This window comes from Pongo abelii, chromosome X (genome assembly GCF_028885655.2).
Source record: "Pongo abelii isolate AG06213 chromosome X, NHGRI_mPonAbe1-v2.0_pri, whole genome shotgun sequence".
Lineage (NCBI taxonomy): Eukaryota > Metazoa > Chordata > Mammalia > Primates > Hominidae > Pongo > Pongo abelii.
This window is the reverse complement of record NC_072008.2, coordinates 88,832,611-88,847,335: the sequence shown is the minus strand read 5'-3', so window position 1 is coordinate 88,847,335 and position 14,725 is coordinate 88,832,611. Positions and strand designations below refer to the sequence as shown.

General features: G+C 36.5%; 1 long non-coding RNA gene across 2 annotated transcripts in view; it reads left to right on the top strand.

Moving 5' to 3' along the window:
* The window catches only part of LOC129052971 (uncharacterized), a 328,936-nt gene that overhangs the window by 56,894 nt on the left and 257,317 nt on the right, over positions 1-14,725 (top strand). The gene's annotated exons all lie outside the window — the stretch shown is intronic.

Sequence of the window (14,725 nt, the reverse complement as noted above, 5' to 3'; positions counted from 1 at the left end):
AAGTTTAACAAAGAGATTAAAAAAGAATCAAGAAATATTCTGGAGCTGACAAATGCAATTGGCATACTAAAGAACACATCATAGCCTTTCAATAGCAGAATTGATCAAGCAGAAAAAAAATCAGCTTGAAGAGAGACTATTTGAAAATACACAGTCAGAGGAGACAAAAGTAAAAGAAATAAAAAGCAATGAAGCATTCCTACTGGAACTAGAAAATAGCCTCAAAAGGGCAATTCTAGTGGTTATTGGACTTAATGAGGTGGTAGAGAGAGAGATGGGGGTAGAAAGTGTATTCAATAAGATAACAACAGAGAAGTTCCCAAACCTAAGAAATGATATCAATTTTAAAGTACAAGAAGGTTTCAGAATACCAAGCAGATTCAACCCAAAGAAAACTACCTCAAGGTATTTAATAATCAAACTCCCAAAAATTAAGAATAAAGAAAGGACCCTAAAAGCAGCAAAAGTAAAAAACAAATATGATACAATGGAGCTCCAATACATCTGGCAATAGATTTTTCGGTGGAAACCTTACAGACCAGGAGAGAGTGGCATGACATATTTATATTGCTGAAGAAAAAAAAAAAAACTATCTTAGAATGATGTATGTGGTGAAAATACCCTTCAAACATGAAGGATAAATAAAGACTTTACAAGACAAACAAAAGCTGAGGGATTTCATCAACACAAGGGTTTTCCTGCAATAAATGCTAAAGGGAGTTCCTCAAGCAGAAAGAAAATTATATTAATAAGAAATAAGTAATTACCTGAACATATAAAACTCACCAGTAATAGTAAGAACACAAAAACAGATTATTGTAACGCTATAACTGTGCTGTGTAAACCACTCTTAGCCTAAGTAGAAAGACTAAACAATTAGCAAATCAAAAATAATAACCACAACAACTTAGCAAGATATAGGCCATACCATAAGATATAAATAGCAACAACAAAAAGTTAACAAGTAAGGGGATGCAGTTAAGGCTTAGAGTTTTTATTAGGTGTTTTTTTTTTGTTTTTTTTTTTTTTTGCTTGCTTGTTGGTTTGTTTATAAAAAACGGCGTTAATTTGTCATTGGGATAAAATAATGGTTTATGAAATAGTATTTGAAAGCCTAATGGTGACCTCAAAGCAGAAAACATAAAATGGATACACATAAAGTAAAAAGCAAGAAACTAAATCATATCAACAGAGAAAATCACCATCACTAAATGAACACAGGAAGGAAAGAAAGAGGGAAGACAAGACCACAAAACAACCAGAAAATAAATAACAAAATGGCAACAGTATGTCTTTACTTATCAATAATAACATTGGAAGTAAATCGACCAAACTCTCCAATCGAAACTCATAGAGTGGCTGAATGGATGAAAAAACAGGACCCATTGATCTGTTGTCTACAAGAAATACACTTTTGCTATAAAGACACACATAAACTAAAAATACACAGATGTAAAAATATAATCCATCTGAATAGAAACCAAAAAAGAGCAGGAGTCACTATACTTATATCAGACAAAATAGATTTCAAGATGAAAACTATAAGAAGAGACAAAAAGGTCACTATATGAGATAAAGTGGTCAATTAAGCAAGATAATATAACTATTTAAAACATTAATATGTATGCACCCAACACTGGAACACCCAGATATATAAAGCAAATATTACTAGAGCTAAAGAGAGAGAGAGGCCCCAAAACAATAATAGCTGAAGAATTCAACACCTCACTTTCGACATTTGACATATATTCCGGAACAGAAATAAAGAAATATCAGACTTAATCTGCACTACAGACCAAAAGGATCTAATAAATATTTACAGAACATTTTATCCAATGGCCGTAAAATACACATGTCTGTCCACAGCACATAAATGATTCTCAAGGCTACACCATATGTTAGGTTACAAAATAAGTCTTAAAACATTTAAAAAACTTGAAAAAAAATCGAGCATCTTTCCTGACCACAATGTAATAAAACTAGAAATTAATAACAAGAAAATTTTGGAAACTATGCAAATACATAGAAATTAAACATTATGCTCCTGAATGACAAGTGGGTCATGAGAAAGAAGTTGATTTTTTTTAAATAAATGATAATGGAAACACAACATACAAAAACCTATGGGATATAGCAAAAGCAGTACTAACAGGGAAGTTTATAGCTATAAGTGCCTACATCAAAAATAGAAAAAAAACTTCAATGCATCTTAAAGAATTAGAAAAGCAAGAGCAAACACAACTCAAAATTTGTAGAAGAAAAGAAAGATCAAAGCAGAAGTAAATAAAATTGAAATGAAGAAAACAATACAAAAGATCAACGAAACAAAAAGTTGGATGTTTGAAAAGTTAAACAAAACTGACAAACCTCTAACCTGACTAAAAAAGAAAAAAATAAAGAGAGAAAATCCAAATAAATAAAATGAGAAATGAAAAAGAAGACATTACAACTGATACTGCAGAAATTGAAAGGATCATTAGTGACTACTGTCAGCAACTATATGCCAATAAATTCACAAATCTAGAAGAAATTGACAAATGTCTGGACACATAATAACATACCAAGACTGAACAAGGAAGAAATCCAAAACCTAAACAGACCAATAACAAGTAAAGAGATCAAAGTCACAATAAAAATTTCTCCATAAAGTAAAAATCCTGAGACCCAATAACTTCACTACTGAATTCAACCAAACATTTAAAAAATAACTAATACCAACCCTGTTCTAACTATTCTAAAAAATAGACGAGGAGAAAATACTTCCAAACTCATTCTATGAGGCCAGTATTGCCTTGAAACCAAAACGACACAAAGATACATCAGAAAAAGAAAAGTACAGGCCAACAGTGCTGATGAATATAGATATAAAAATTCTCAAAAAATACTGACAAATGAAATCCAATAATAAATTAAAAAGATCATTCATCATTACCAAGTAGAATTTATTCCAGGTATGCAAGGATGGTTCAACACACACCAATCAATCCATGTGATAAACCATATCAACAGAATGAATGATAAAAACCATGTGATCATGTCAATTAATGCTGAAAAAGCAGTTGATAATATTCAGCATCCCTTCATTTGAAAATTTTTATAGTATTTGCATAAATAGAGTAAAACTTTTCCTCCTGTTTTCTGCCTTTCTTTAAGTGTAATATATACTCTCCAAACATACTTTCTTAAAAGTAGCATGTGCAAAAAAAACCCCAAAACAAAAAAGCATGTCGTTTATGTCATTTCAAAAAGATAAAGAAATAGAAAACAAAACAAACAGAAAAAGAAACAAACCAACCCAAAGGTACAGGGTACTTTTTCTAAGAGTTTAAAGTTGTAGAAGACAGAAGGTGACATAAGCAAATGTGGAAAGACTCTTTTCTATTTCTTATTCACTGTAACCTTTGTTGAAAATTAAAAAAATAAATGAACAGGAAAACATAGTCAATGTAACAATAGTTTTTGCCACACCAATGGGTTTATAGTGATAAAAAACCAGCAGCAGGCCCAGAGGTAAGTTAAACAAATACTATGTTGAATTAAAATTAAAGTCATGGAACCCTGTTTTGTCTTATTACCTGAGTTACTTTTTCTGGTTCCTTCTCATTTGGGTAGACTATTTTTTTAAATTGTTCTTGAATTTATTTTTAACTGGACTGTGTTTTTAAAGTTTTTTTGTTCTCTGTTAAGAATTGACTTTAATATTTATTTGAGCCTATTTTGATTCTTGGTGCATTTGGGGGTTAAAACTTTGTATGAGTTCCTTAGTTATAGAAAGTCCTTGTGCACTGGCTTTCCCAGATGCTGGTTGTAGCAGTTACATTCTTGGTGTGGGGCGAGTTCACTGTCGCTTATGGGGTTGAAATGGCAGGGTCATCTTGAAGTGTACCTTGTTCTCTAGTGGTGTACACTTTATTTATTTGAACTTTACCCAGTACTTTATTTACTGAGTTGACAATTCAGGCTTCAGGCCAATAGGGGAGATATCCGTGGGTAGATATCAGTTGTAGCTAAGGCAGGTTGGTAGATGTAATACCCAATGGTGTGCTGAGGTCTCAGCCTTAATGAGGTTGGTTGGAGAGAGATCTTTATTACATGCACTGAGGTTTAATCAGGGTAAAGAGTGGAAGCTACCTCAGATTCCCTGTCAGGCCAGAAAAGAAAGTTATTCACCTCATAGCCTCTCTCCTGTCCTGGTGTTTCAGCTATTCAAATCTGACAGGCATCTTTTATTCATAATTTAAAAATCAAAAAATAATAGATGTTGGTGTGGATGTGGTGAAAAGGGAACACTTTTGCAATGCTGGTGGGAATGCAAACTAGTTCAACCACTATGGAAAACAGTATGGATATTCCTTAAAGGACTAAAAATAGAACTACCATTTTATCCAGCAATCCTACTACTGGGCATCTACCCAAAGAAAAATGTTATATGAAAAAGACACACGCACACACGTTTATAGCAGCACAACTGCAATTGCAAAAATATGGAACCAACCTAAATGCACATCAACCAACAAGCAGATTAAGAATATGTGAGATATGTATATATATTTGTGTATATATATACATATATATGTGTATGTATATATGTGTGTATATATATATACATATACACACACACACACACACACACACACACATCAAGGTATACTTCTCAGCCATAAAAAAGAACAAAATAATGGCATTTGCAGCACCTTGGATGGAGCTGGAGCCCATAAATCTAAGAAAAGTAGCTCAGGAATGGAAAACCAAATATCATATGTTCTCACTTGTAACTGAGAGATAAGCTTTGAGGATGTAAAGGCATAGGAATTATATAATGGTCTTTGGAGACTTGGGGCGAAGGTTGGAGGGGGTGAGGGATAAAAAACTGCATACAGCATACAATTCTCAGATACTGGACGCAGCAAAATCTCTGAAATCACCATGAAAAAACTTGTCCATGTAACCAAAAACCACCTATATCCCCAAAACTATTAAAATAAAAAAGTTAAAATCAAAAAGAATATGTTACTTTTTTATTGCTAACTTTATGAAGTGATTGAAGATGAGTTATTCTGCATGTTCAAAGAATAAAACCTTGGAGAATAATCCTACTGAGTCTTCATATGCTACAACTGGCAGAGTCTACGGATTCAAACAACTGTTCTAGTCAGTAAAAATTTACTCAACTATTTGACAGAGTTGACTATTCTGTTGATTTACTGGTTAAGGCAACATGTTTTATCTCTCTTGTAGTCAAGGTGTTGTTTGTAAGGGAGGTAATGAGAGCTTTATTTTGCTCCATGTGCATCAATGTACATCTCGAGTTCTGTTCTTAATATTAGGTGCCTCCATTATCAGCATTCCTGTAATATTGTGTCATTCAGAAAAAGCAATATATTTCATCTAGTTTTCAGTTATGTTTTATTTTACATTACACATGGAGGTGCAAAGGAAGGACATCATAATCTTTTTGATATGTAAGACCTCTAAAGGTCTTAATCCAGATATTAGTGCCACATTTGAAAAGAGTTATTGAAAAACTGAAGTCTATTTAGGGGGACATAATTGTATTCATTCAATCAGTCAAGTTAGCCATTATAAAAAATATTTGAAATAGTAGGAGAGTGACTAAGATGATAAAAATTAAGAAAGCCCACATCACATGAAAAAAATTGGAGGATATTTAGTTTTAGAAGAGACAATTCTGTTTGTTTAATGCAGGCTGGGGGTTCGGGGATTAAAGCAGAATAGAGGTCTTCAAACATTCAAAGAACTATTATATAGAAGAAGGATTCAAGTTGAACTTTATGACTCCAACAGGGAGAATTACATCAATAAATGGAAGTTAAAGGGAGTCAAATGTTGTCTATATTAAAACAGGAATTTTCTAAGAGTAACAGCTGACCCTAAATTAAATGGATGGTCTATGTCTCTTGTGATGTTCAAACATCTCAAGATAACTGTATGTGGGGATGTTGGAAGGAAAAATTAGATAATAGCATAATTAGAAAAACAAGTAAAATATATAAAGTTTAATGAAGATAAATTTATTTACTTTTTTAGTTACAAAATGTCTTAAAAAATGATGTTAGATGAAAAACTTTAAAAATGTTTTTATTTAACCAAAAAGATGGCAACTTAATGTTAGTCTTCTTATAAACATTTGAAAATTAAAGTGTAAATTGCTGGTCAGTGGAATCAAAGTTTTTTGAAACACTGAATAAAATGAGTCTCAAGATTCTTTTCTATAATTGAGATATTGGGGATGGTGAATGGTAAAGTGTTGAAGTCTCCTTGCAGTTATTAATTATTTGCTGTGAGTAGCTTCATCAGATTGCCTTTCCCCTTAAAGGTAGGCCTGGTCACTACTCACAATAGCAAAGACTTGGAACCAACCCAAATGTTCATCAATGATAGACTGGATTAAGAAAATGTGGCACATATACACCATGGAATACTATGCAGCCATAAAAAAGGATGAGTTCATGTCCTTTGTAAGGACATAGATGAAGCTGGAAACCATCATTCTCAGCAAACTATCACAAGGACAGAAAACCAAACACTGCATGTTCTCACTCATAGGTGGGAATTGAACAATGAGAACACTTGGACACAGGAAGGGGAACATCACACACCAGGGCCTGTTGTGGGGTGGGAGGAGGGGGGAGGGTTACCATTAGGAGATATACCTAATGTAAATGATGAGTTAATGGGTGCAGCACACCAACATGGCACATGTATACATATGTAACAAAACTGCACGTTGTGTACACGTACCCTAGAACTTGAAGTATAAAAAAAAAAAAAAAAGGTAGGTCAAAGTAAGAGCTCTATAACTCTGGCATGGAAAGAAGGTACTGGAAAGAAAAGCAAAAGATGCAGAGGATATCTAAGCCAAACACTAACTGCTTTAACATTTTGCTCTTGGTAACTTTATTTTGTGTTCTTCTCTATTATCTTATTATTTCCCTTTGAACTTCTCTGTAGAGCATTGCTCTGCCTTAAAATCTCTATCAATTTAAATAATTATTCAATTAGAAGATATCATTACAAAATAGGTCAATGTTGCTGCTAAGTAAAGGATTCCATGCACTTAAAGGAGTCATTTTGGAAAGTGTTATTTCGAATATCAGAGTCTCACAGGTGTTGTTTTATTCACTTTTTAAAATCTTATGTGCTTGTTTGGCAGTGCACTGTGCTGAAGTATTTCAGTGCTGATCATTTAATAGAAATTTCTCAGATTAGCTCCCTCCCACATTTGTCTGCATGTAAAAATGGTTGAAAATTTCACAACTAGAAACATACTTTCATTAAATGGTTAGCTTTCACATAGAGCAGAATGAGGTTTTAAAACTCTCATAAATGTAAGTACTTTTTTAAAATTATGCATTAAGTTTTAGGGTACATGTGCACAACGTGCAGGTTAGTTACATATGTATACATGTACTTTGTTGGTGTGCTGCACCAATTAACTTGTCATTTAACATTAGGCATATCTCCTAATGCTATCCCTCCCCCTTCCCCCCACCCCACAACAGGCCCTGGTGTGTGATGTTCCCCTTCCTGTGTCCATGTGTTCTCATTGTTCAATTCCCACCTATGAGTGAGAACATGCAGTGTTTGGTTTTTTGTCCTTGCGATAGTTTGCTGAGAATGATGGTTTCCAGCTTCTTCCATGTCCCTACGAAGGACATGAACTCATCCCTTTTCATGGCTGCATAGTATTCCATGGTGTATATGTGCCACATTTTCTTTTTTTTTTTCCTTTATTATTATTATTATTATTATACTTTAGACTCTATGGTACATATGCGCAACGTGCAGGTAAGTTACATATGTATACATGTGGCATGCTGGTGCGCTGCACCCACCAACTCGTCATCTAGCATTAGGTATATCTCCCAATGCTATCCCTCCCCCCTCCCCCCACCCCACAACAGTCCCCGAAGTGTGATGTTCCCCTTCCTGTGTCCATGTGTTCTCATTGTTCACTTCCCACCTATGAGTGAGAATATGCGGTGTTTGGTTTTTTGTTCTTGCGATAGTTTACTGAGAATGATGATTTCCAATTTCATCCATGTCCCTACAAAGGACATGAACTCATCATTTTTTATGGCTGCATGGTATTCCATGGTGTATATGTGCCACATTTTCTTAATCCAGTCTATCATTGTTGGACATTTGGGTTGGTTCCAAGTCTTTGCTATTGTGAATAATGCTGCAATAAACATACGTGTGCATGTGTCTTTATAGCAGCATGATTTATAGTCTTTTGGGTATATACCCAGTAATGGGATGGCTGGGTCAAATGGAATTTCTAGTTCTAGATCCCTGAGGAATTGCCACACTGACTTCCACAAGGGTTGAACTAGTTTACAGTCCCACCAACAGTGTAAAAGTGTTCCTATTTCTCCACATCCTCTCCAGCACCTGTTGTTTCCTGACTTTTTAATGATTGCCATTCTAACTGGTGTGAGATGGTATCTCATTGTGGTTTTGATTTGCATTTCTCTGATGGCCAGTGATGGTGAGCATTTTTTCATGTGTTTTTTGGCTGCATAAATGTCTTCTTTTGAGAAGTGTCTGTTCATGTCCTTCGCCCACTTTTTGATGGGGTTGTTTGTTTTTTTCTTGTAAATTTGTTGGAGTTCATTGTAGATTCTGGATATTAGCCCTTTGTCAGATGAGTAGGTTGCGAAAATTTTCTCCCATTTTGTAGGTTGCCTGTTCACTCTGCTGGTAGTTTCCTTTGCTGTGCAGAAGCTCTTGAGTTTAATTAGATCCCATTTGTCAATTTTGGCTTTTTTTGCCATTGCTTTTGGTGTTTTAGACATGAAGTCCTTGCCCATGCCTATGTCCTGAATGGTATTGCCTAGGTTTTCTTCTAGGGTTTTTATGGTTTTAGGTCTAACATTTAAGTCTTTAATCCATCTTGAATTGATTTTTGTATAAGGTGTAAGGAAGGGATCCAGTTTCAGCTTTCTACATATGGCTAACCAGTTTTCCCAGCACCATTTATTAAATAGGGAATCCTTTCCCCATTTCTTGTTTTTGTCAGGTTTGTCAAAGATCAGACAGTTGTAGATATGTGGCATTATTTCTGAGGGCTCTGTATGTACTGTTTATGTGCAAACATTTGATTGAAAATATGAAGACATTACAAGTTTTTACTGCCTGGGGTGCTTAAATTTTAAGTAAATACTACTTATTAGCAAAACTTATTAATCATAATGTGTACAATTTAGAATCTAATATCATATATTTATGATAGAAAAATCAATTATAAGTTCAGTTCATTTTTCCTCACTAACAGATGAAGCAAAATTGTTTAACATTTGTATGTATTAAAATATTATTCTAAAGACAATTTATGAGGAATAATTATGTAATATATCTCAAGTGCTTCAAGTATGAGAATTCTCTTCACTCAGTAAAACTGGGCTTCATGGCCACCTTTAGAAAATGTTGTTTTTTTTCATATTTATTTTTATGTTTTATTTTATTTTATTATTATTATACTTTAAGTTTTAGGGTACATGTGCACAATGTGCAGATTAGTTACATATGTATACATGTGCCATGCTGGTGTGCTGCACCCATTAATTCATCATTTAGCATTAGGTATATCTCCTAATGCTATCCCTCCCCCCCCCCACCCCACAACAGTCCCCAGAGTGTGATGTCCCCCTTCCTGTGTCCATGTGTTCTCATTGTTCAATTCCCACCTATGATTGAGAATATGCAGTGTTTGGTTTTTTGTTCTTGTGACAGTTTACTGAGAATGATTAATTGTCAATAATTGTGGATATTTAAGGAGTACAATGTGGTGTTTTGATCTACATATACATTACAGAAAGATTCATTCAAACTAATTAAGATGCACATCATCTCACCATACTTATCATTGTTTTAAATAGTAGACATAAAGTAAATTCTGTTTAATGTAATACAATTTATTTAATGCCACTATTTTTATGGATATAAATGTGACAACATCACTAAAAGTCCTATGTGTTGATTTTCCCAGAAATAAAAGAGAAGAAAATTGGTAACCAAAGCTGGAGGTCTAGATATGTAAAAATTTCTGAATTAAAACTCTGTTTTTGAAATGTTTTTCGAAAACAATACTATTCCAAATACCTCAAAGCTGTTCATTTCCTTTCTCTTTACAAAAAGGCTAATGAATATGTTTAAAAGTTAATGCAGAGTACTTATTTCACTTACTAAAATATCCCCATTATCTTATGTGTCAAAATCTGATCCATTCAAGGTTTTCAATTGAAATGATGTTCCAGCAGCTGATGTTATTATGGAGTAGTAGAAAAGCTGAGCAATGTGGGATAATAGGCTAGTCATATGCAGAAGACTAAAACTAGACCCCTTCCTTACACCATACACAAAGGTGAATTAAAGACCTAAATGCACAACTTAAACCTATAAAAATCCTGAAAGATAACCTAGGAAATACCATTCTCATCATAGGCCATGGCAAATATTTTATGGAGAGGAGGCCAAAAGCACATATATATATATATATATATAGAGAGAGAGAGAGAGAGAGTCTTTCTCTGTCACCAGGCTGGAGTGCAGTGCAGTGGCACCATCTCAGCTCACTGCAACCTCTGCCGCCCAGGTTCAAGCGATTCCCTTGGCTCAGCCTCCCGAGTAAGTAGCTGGGACTACAGGCGTGCGCCACCATGCCCAGCTAATTTTTTGTATTTTAGTAGAGATGGGGTTTCACCGTGTTGGCCAGGATGGTCTTGATCTCCTTACCTCGTGATCTGCCCACCTCGACCTCTCAAAGTGCTGAGATTACAGGCGTGAGCCACCGCACCCGGCCAAAAATAAATATTGATAAATAGGATGTAATTAAACTAAAGAACTTCTGCACAGCAAAATAAACTATCATCAGAGTAAACAGACAACACACATAATGGGAGAATCTATTTGCAAACTATGCATCCAACAAACACCTAATATCCAGAATCTGTAAAGGATGTAAACAACTAACAAGCAAGAAACAAACAACTCCATTAAAAAGTGTGCAAATAACATGAACAGACACTTTCACAATTAAGACATGCATGCCACCAACAAGTATATAAAAAACTGCTCAACATCAGTAATCATTAGAGAAATACAAATCAAAACCACAAGGAGATATCATCTCACGCCAGTCAGAGTGACTATTATTAAAAAGTCAGATATTCTGGACAATATGGTCAACTAGAAAGAGCTGTGGTTGGAGGCTCCCATCAAGAAGAACCAAAAGGGTGAGTGAATCCTGCACCAGCAACTGAGGTATCCAGCTTCTCTCACTGGAACTAATTAGGTAGTTGGTGTGACCCACAGACAGCCAGGGAGAGCAGGGTAGTGTGACAGCCCACCTGAGAGCCACATGGGGCAAGGAAAGGTCCCACCCCCAGCCAAGGGAAGTGGTGAGTGATTGTGCTACCCTGCATGGGAAACGGTGCTTTTTTCATAGATCTGTGCAACTCACAGATAAGGAGATCTCACTTGTGGGCCCATGTCACCAGGACCTTGGGTCTCAAGCACAGAGCTGTGCAGATTCTCAGTGGCTATTTGGCTGGAGACTGCCTAAGACTACCGTGTTCCCAAGGGGAGGGACAGCCATCATCACTGTGGCTGCTTGCTGCCTAAGACAACTGAGCTCCCTGGAGGAGGGGCAGCAGCCATCACTGAAGCTCTAGTCTGCAATTTTTTCCCCTGCTGGTGGTGGGGAGACAGGATGGTTTGAGCCCAGCAGGAATTCCACAGAGCTACAGCACACCAGCTGTGGCAGATCACGCCAGACTGCCTCTTTAGTCTGACCCTTGACCCATTCTTTCTCACTGGGTGGGGACTCCCTGCAGGAATTTCAGCTACCCCAGCCATGGGGTATAGGGACAGAATTCTGATTCCCCTGGGCCTGAGCCCCTGTGTGGCTGTGGTCTCTGTGTATTAGCAGACTTAGTCTTTCCCCCTGCTGACTCTAAAAAGTCTGGACAGCCCAGATGAGTGGAACTCCCCAGAGTGCAGCACACCCTCTCCACCAAGGGGCAGCCAGAGTGCTAGTTAAGTGGGTCCTAGATCCTGTGCCCCTTGACTAGGTGAGACTCCCCAACAGGGTTTGCCAGATACCTTATACAGGAACATTCCTGTTGACAACAGGTCTGTGTCCCCCAGGGACAGAGATTCCAAAGGAAGGAGAAGGCAGCCATCTTTGCTGTTCTGCATATCAGGTGACATGTCTGGGGGGAAGGGAGAAAGGTGAATAGCGCCTGAAGTGGACACCCAGAAAACTGCAACAGCCCTACAGACGAGGAACCTCACTGTTAAAAGAAAAACAAACAAACAGAAAGTGACAACAACATTCACAAAAAGTCCCCACAAAAACCACATCCAAAGTTAACAGCCTCAAAGATCAAAATTAGACAAACTCATGAAGATGAGAAAGAATCAAAGTAAAATCAAAGAAAATTCCAAATGCCCAAATGCCTATTCTCCTCCAAATGATTGCAACACCTCTCCAGCAAGGGCACAGAACTGGGCGGAAGCTGAAATGGATGAATTGACAGAAGTAAGCTTCAGAAGGTGGGTAATAACAAACTTAACTGAGCTAAAGGAGAATGTTCTTACCCAATACAAAGAAGCTAAGAACCACCATAAAACATTACAGGAGCTGTTAACCAGAATAACCAGTGTAGAGAAGAACATAAATGACCTGATGGAGCTGAAAAACACAACATGAGAACTTCACAATGAAACCACAAGTATCAATAAGAGAATAGACCAAGCAGAGAAAATAATTTCAGAGCTCAGAGACTATCTTGCTGAAATAAGACAGGCAGGCAAGATTAGAGGAGAAAAAAGAAAAGAAAAAGAAAAAAGAAAAGGAATGAATAAAACCTCCAAGAACTATGGGATTATATAAAAAGACTGAATCTATGACAGATTGGGGTACCTGAAAGAGATGGGGAGGATGGAACCAAGTTGGAAAATATACTTCAGGATATCATCCAAAAGAACCTCCTCAACCTAACAAGATATGCAAACATTCAAATTCAGAAAATCTGGAGAACCCAAGTAAGAAACTCTATGAGAAGGTCAAGCCCAAGACACAATCATTAGATTCTCCAAGGTCAAAATGAAGGAAATCATGTTAAGGGCAGACAGAAAGAAAGACCACATTACTTACAGAGAAAAGCCCATTAGACTAACAGCAGACCTCTGAGCAGAAGCCCTACAAGCCAGAAGAGATTGAAGTCCAATATTCAAAATTCTTAAAGAGAATAATTTACAACCCAGAATTTCATATCAAGCCATACTAAGCTTCATAACCAAAGTGGAGATAAAATCCTTTTCAGACAAGCAAATGCTGAGGGAATTCATCACCACCAGGCCTGCCTTACAAAGAGCTCCTGAAAGAAGCACTAAATATAGAAAGGAAACACCATTACCAGCCACTGCAAAAACACACTGAAATACAAGGACAAATGACACTATGAAGCAACTGCATCAACAAGTCTACAAAATAACCAGCTAGCATCATGATGACAGGACCGAATTCACACATAGCAATATTAACCTTAAATGTACCGTCAGAAATAACGCCACATATCTACAACTATCTGATCTTTGACAAACCTGAGAAAAACAAGAAATGGGGAAAGGATTCCCTATTTAATAAATGGTGCTGGGAAAACTGGCTAGCCATATGTAGAAAGCTGAAACTGGATCCCTTCCTTACACCTTATACAAAAATCAATTCAAGATGGATTAAAGACTTAAATGTTAGACCTAAAACCATAAAAACCCTAGAAGAAAACCTAGGCATTACCATTCAGGACATAGGCATGGGCAAGGACTTCATGTCTAAAACACCAAAAGCAATGGCAACAAAAGCCAAAATTGACAAATGGGATCTAATTAAACTCAAGAGCTTCTGCACAGCAAAGGAAACTACCAGCAGAGTGAACAGGCAACCTACAAAATGGGAGAAAATTTTCGCAACCTACTCATCTGACAAAGGGCTAATATCCAGAATCTACAATGAACTCCAACAAATTTACAAGAAAAAAACAAACAACCCCATCAAAAAGTGGGCGAAGGACATGAACAGACACTTCTCAAAAGAAGACATTTATGCAGCCAAAAAACACATGAAAAAATGCTCACCATCACTGGCCATCAGAGAAATGCAAATCAAAACCACAATGAGATACCATCTCACACCAGTTAGAATGGCAATCATTAAAAAGTCAGGAAACAACAGGTGCTGGAGAGGATGTGGAGAAATAGGAACACTTTTACACTGTTGGTGGGACTGTAAACTAGTTCAACCCTTGTGGAAGTCAGTGTGGCGATTCCTCAGGGATCTAGAACTAGAAATATCATTTGACCCAGCCATCCCATTACTGGGTATATACCCAAAGGTTTATAAATCATGCTGCTATAAAGACACATGCACACGTATGTTTATTGCGGCACTATTCACAATAGCAAAGACTTGGAACCAACCCAAATGTCCAACAACGATAGACTGGATTAAGAAAATGTGGCACATATACACCATGGAATACTATGCAGCCATAAAAAATGACGAGTTCATGTCCTTTGTAGGGACATGGATGAAATTGGAAATCATCATTCTCAGTAAACTATCGCAAGAACAAAAAAGCAAACACCGCATATTCTCACTCATAGGTGGGAACTGAACAATGAGAACACATGGACACAG